General features: G+C 41.0%; 1 long non-coding RNA gene across 1 annotated transcript; it reads left to right on the top strand.

Annotated features, from left to right (window-relative positions):
• The first annotated feature begins 1,549 nt into the window (after window positions 1–1,549).
• On the top strand, window positions 1,550–3,939 carry LOC306809805. The gene is made up of 3 exons (XR_013776306.1): window positions 1,550–1,705; window positions 2,883–3,036; window positions 3,705–3,939. It is a non-coding gene; the product is annotated as an uncharacterized lncRNA (long non-coding RNA).
• Window positions 3,940–5,769: the final 1,830 nt, after the last annotated feature.

The raw sequence follows: 5,769 nt of genomic DNA, 5'->3' as shown, positions 1-5,769 counted from the left end.
GCAGCCCTTTGTGTGTGGTATTGAGAATTTGCAGCTAGGGAAGAAACTTTCCCATAGTAGAAAGAACTTTAGGGTTTTATAACTGCCCAGATGAAAGTTTAACATTTTTATCTAATTTCATCTGGCATTTAAAATTTGGTGTGGTACCTACGAGCTGTGAAACTTTATCAGCAATGTCTCTTTTTCTCTGGTGAATATTATCAAATATTTCTTTCAAAGACATAAAGGAATCGGTTTCTAAGGCTATGTCATAGTGAAAAAAAAAATTTCATGAATAAAAAAATAAGGGATTATTTAACCAACTTTAATTTCTACATAATGCAAACAAGAAAGTAAATATAAGGGAAATAAGCACATTAAAGACAGAGCTTGGGTGTTGCAAATCATTACTGAATATGAAAAAAATACATTGCCTTTGAGGGAAAAGAAAAAAAAAATCATTAAAAATCTCTTTGTCCCAAATCAGTTGAAAAAATTCTGAAAGCAGAAGAAAGAAATAATACACTACACAAAGGGATTACAGCCTATGGCTATCCTGAGTACAAAATTTGGGACATAAAGGTAACCAATAAGAAATAATGATGTGTTTAAGCCTTAACATCTCAACAGTTTTTATTTTCTATTCCCTCCCACTGATAGTATGTACATTAATGTTTTATTTAAGTGTAAATTTGGTGGGGGAAGATGTTAAATATTGAACACCAACTATTCTGATTTCTCCTGCTGAAGAAAACGAGGGTCTATAAACTTTTAGTCTGTTCAGACATTCCCAGCAATGTGACCTGCTCAGGGCAGCAAGGCCTCCTGCAGTATTTTTGCCCTGACATCCAAATGGAATTGGGATTCAGGGCCATGCACTTTCTCAGCCTGCACTGAACAAAGTCTCTGTAGTCGCAGCAGCTGCTTCTCACCTTAAGAAAGAGCAGTATTTAATTCATGCAATGAGTTGTGATGCAAAGGTCTAAATGGGTTTTAGAACTTGTGGAATAAATTACCTGAGGAGGTTTATTGAAGGAATCACTGAGTATTTTTGTTGCTATGACAGAATCTGATATATCAAGTTTGATGTTGCAACTTTTAGAATAACTGATGCTTTATAAAGTCAATTTTAGGCAGAATGAAAGAAATATCTTTTTTTATAACTGTAGCATTGGGTTATGAACTCTGTAATTGTCCCATAACTTCTGGTTATCATGAATAAAACAGCAAGGCCAAAGCAACTTTGGGGGAGGATTTAGTGTTGCTCCCACTTATGGTCAAAATTTAGGTTTGACATTCTAAGTTTATGAGTATTCTGTTTTTTAAATAGTGTAGATATAAAAGGAACTGGCATAGCTTCACTTGTTACCTTTAAAGGTGAAAAGCTTTTTGTAAATGAATTAATTGTAATTTTGAGGACAACTCTCTTCCAGGGACAAACTTTCCCCTTTTTGAAGAAGTTTCTCTGTACCTTAGAGTTCTATCTTTTTATTATTTAAATCTAAATATTATTTAACTCATTGGCTAATATTACACAAACTTTTACCTTTCTTTGTTCTTTTAAGATATCTATGGAATTGCCATGTTTTCTGTGGGTATCTGTGCTCAGCTCCTCAGGCTGCCTCTCCAAGTGGTCTGCAAATTGATCAATAATTTTTATGCACCAGACTAAGAGCCAAGTGCAGCAATATCACAGAGCTGAGTTCTGCTTTTATATCAGCACAAAGTGAGTGAGTGCTGATCATGCTTGTTTGAAGTCAAGTCAGTTTGGCAAATCTTAGAAGGCTGCAGGATGAGTGGCCAGATTTTCTAATAAATGCAGGCTTAGACTATGCATCCTTCAAACCCCAGCACTGCTGGTCTCTGAAGGGCTGTTCTGTGAGCCAGAAGACACTTTAGGGTTAGATTTAAGTGTGGCTGTAGCAGTGCCATGTTGGTATTTATGTTTGTAACCCCCTGTGCAATGTAAAATCACCATCAAGTTCAGTATGTGTGTCTAAAGAAATGAAACCCATTTGTCAGCAATTCCTGCTCCTCCTGCCCTGGGCTCAGGGAGTGTCTCTGGGATGTTTGTGGTTCCTGGGAGTGCTGCAGGACAGCCCCTTGCAGATTTTACTGAGCTGCCACCAGAGCCCTTGGCTCTTTGTTTCTGCAATCTGGAAATCTAGATATTTAGATTGATTTTAGTAGATGTTCTTTTGTAATTGCTGAGCCTGGTGCTCCTGTTTAACTCCAAAAATTGTCTTTTTAAGAGGCATTACAGCCTCAGCCCATGGAGCTGATCTCTTCTCAGGGTTACCAAAATCTGGGTGGGACGCATCCAGCAGCATCCCTACATTTCTGGATAACCACAGCAGGTATTCAAGCCACGTGGAATCTACTGTGAGCATCCTTGTAAAAGCTTTTAAGCAGCAACCCACAGTGTGATTGCCTCTGATCATTCTGAGGGAAAGTTGGTTGAAGATTTTTCAAAGGCTGAGCATTGATCGGGTGTATTATTTGTGATGCAGAACAAGTGTGTTTACATCTCGATGCCCAGAGGAGACTGAACTGCAGTCAGATCCTCTTTAATGTATCTGCTATATTATTTTCAGGTTTGAAAATAGGTATGCCATAGATCCTTTTATTTGGACAAACCATGGTCTTATTTAAAGTCTGTTGATTTACACTGGGTTGGTTTGTGCTGCTTCATATGTAGATCAGCTGTTAAAATTGGGGATAAGCAGGGTATGGAATTCCAGGACAATCCCAGTCATGCAGAAAAACAGGGGTCAAAAATACCATGTGACAGCATTTTTACAGGTTTTTTTTTTCCTTCATCTAAACTGTTATTTCTTTTATGTTGTGCTGGCTGTACTAATCAATCCCCCTCATTTAGTTTCTTACTTAATTTCTCTCTCCAGTGTCTCTTGCTCCATGGCTCTGATCAAGGCATCCTGTCTGAAAAACGTGTGGGGAAAGACCAGTCACACAGCATGCTGTGCTATTTTATACAGTTATGCCTTAAATCACTTGTAATCAGAGAAATGGCATCAGATCCTTGAAGGGATTTCTCAGGTAAACAGGAGTTATTTAATCATTCTTCTTTCTGCACACATTTGCTGTGAGACCTTCAGCAGAGTAATTCCAAACATTAAAATCAATGTCCAAAAAGATGCATCCAAGTTGTTCAGTAGGCTCTTGAGCTATGGAGTCAACCCTCACCTCCAGTGGAGGCAGAATAAAAATGTCTTCAAAAACCCAAGGACTCCAGGCTGCCTTTCTGAGTCCCAAGCCTTGGAGCAGGCTGGATCCTGTTTATCCCAGGGTGGAATTTAAAGCAGCTTTACGTCTGTTCTCACTGCCCTTTGTTTGGGGAGTTTCAGGTAGGGATGAGGTGTGGATGTCTCATTAGCACACAGGCTCATTCCCTGCTCCTGGAGGCAGGAATGAAGCAGGATCCATGCAGGGCAGGAAAGCAGGTCTGTTGTTTGTTTGGGGTTTTATTCCCTTTCTGCCGTCCAGACTTCTCTAGAGATTTCTGTTGAAACTTTTCTTGGTTTATAGTGGACTACTAATGTGTAGAGAGCATTGCTCACTGTGAACAACAGGATAAAAAGCAAAGCAAAATTGTTTTACATTAATCTTATTTTTCAACTTTATACGTTTTTCTTATCAAGTATTCCCACTTTGCTTCAAGTGAAGAACAGAATGATAAATTCATTTTTGTTTTGTTTCCTTTATAGCACAGCACTTGCCCTGCAGGGAGAATCAGCATTTCTGGATCACTTGATAGCTGCAAGTGCATTCATTTGAATTTTGCCATCGATCTGTTCTACCCTATGACTCACTTTTGTGGTGCTTAATTTCTAACACACTGCTTATATACTCCAAAGAATGCTATTGTTTTTTTACTCTTGCCCACCTTAATCCTTCTCTAATGAATGAGTTCAGAGCCCAGCCACTGCCCGTATGGATCAATATTCTAAGGAGTAATTTTGCAAGCAGACAAAATGGAATGTTTCTGAAGGATAAACTGGTGAAATGGTGGCAAGCAGAGACAGAATAGAATCCCTTTTACTGGGAATTGTTTCCCCCAGCATGGGACATAGGACATGACCAGTTCATGGTGTAGGTGCACTAGGGATGGTGGTTTTAGCTGGAGCTCTCCAGCCTTGCTGCTGTGAGGGTAAAAATCTTCTGTGAAAGCTCAGCAGCCTGGCACAGGAGGGAACCTGCAGTGCCTCAGCCACTGAATATTCACCCAGTGCTCTGCCCAAGCTGCTCCCCCAGGCTGGGCTCATTTCTCCTTGCTGACCAGGACTGAGGAGATGGCAGCTCACCTTCACCTCCACACTGCCAGCCAGCTCTGAGACACCCAGTCCTGGCAGAGAGCTGGCATCCCTCCTTCCTGAGGGAAAATCCACTGCAGCTGCTCTCCAGGCACAGGAGTCCCACTGCTGAGGAGGTTTTCAGTATTTCTGTCAGCAGGGTGGTGCCAGGGCTCTGCTGTGGAGAATTCCCCATGGCTCAGCTGCAGAGATTGCAGAAATAACCACGGGCTGGTGAGAGCCTCCCCTGGCTCTTTGGGGGTGTTTTGGGTGTTGGGGTGTCAAGGCTCTTTGGAGGTTTTTGAGACCTTTAGCAGGGCACCTTTGCTGTCCCAGCTGAGCTGGGGGGCAGAAAAGCTCTTCTGAGGTTTTCTTACTGTGACAACTTGACTTTCACTTCACTTGATGCCTTGAGAGGCTGCCTAGAGCAGAGGCTGGACAGAGTGAAAGGAATAAAGCAGGTATTTATTGAAAAGCCTTTCAAATGACTCAACCTGAGCATTACAAGACCCTGGCTGTGGCTACTCCCTAGGTGGACCCCAAGGCACGAGTTTTCACACTTTATATAAAAGTTTTGGTCCATTTCCATATTGGGGTTTATTGTCCAATTCCAGCTCCAGGTTCTGCAAATTCTTCAGATTCTCTCCTCCATTCTACTGTTTGCACTTTTTGGGGCTGGACCTGCAGTGTGTCCTTGGTTCTGGGCTGGAAAAGGATTGTTTTGTGTGACTGAGCTGTTAGGAGAACTTGCCAACACTTTATATGAAGTTCAGAGTTATATATTAATGCAGTACAGAATCTGGAAAATATGAAAGCTAAAACTTCAGGCATCACACTCACATCTGACATGCAGAGGGGTTTGAGCAGTGACTGATTCTGAGGAAGCTCCTGGGGTGAGCTGCTGGCCCTAAAATCAAACCAGTTATCAACCTGGATGGGACAAATGTGGTTCATGTTTGATCTGTGTTTTAGAGAACATGTTAATTTTCCTCTCTGCCTTGCAGTCACATGTGCCTGTGTGCTGGCTTTTAATGGAGTTGTGGCCTCTGAGCTGTGAGAGATCCTTATCTTGAGTTCCAAGGTTTATAGGATTTTCTTGAGCAATCAGTCAGAGGGTAGAACATTTGCTATTTTACTTATCCAAAAGAGCTTACAGAAAATTTTGGCTTTTCCTTTGCTATAGAAGCAAAATTAGGAAACATGCTCATGCTCAGATCATTTCTTAAAGAAAAAGGAAAAAAAGGTTGCCTGACCTCTCATTAGTTTATGTTTTACAGGAACATTTCTTTTGCAGGGCACAGGTGTTGTTTTTCTTCTCCTACCACACTTACAGGCAAAACTGAGATGTGGAGGGGATCTGAGAGCTGTTCTGAAATCAAGTCATAAATGCAAATGAATAAGAACACGGTTAATCTTACTGAGAAACAAATATAAATATTGTACAAAGAGAGATCTGTGGCATTGGAGTGCATACATCAGG

This window comes from Erithacus rubecula, assembly GCF_903797595.1.
Source record: "Erithacus rubecula genome assembly, chromosome: 18".
Classification (NCBI taxonomy): domain Eukaryota; kingdom Metazoa; phylum Chordata; class Aves; order Passeriformes; family Muscicapidae; genus Erithacus; species Erithacus rubecula.
The sequence above is the reverse complement of the archived record's forward strand: the minus strand, read 5'-3'. Positions and strand labels throughout refer to the sequence as shown.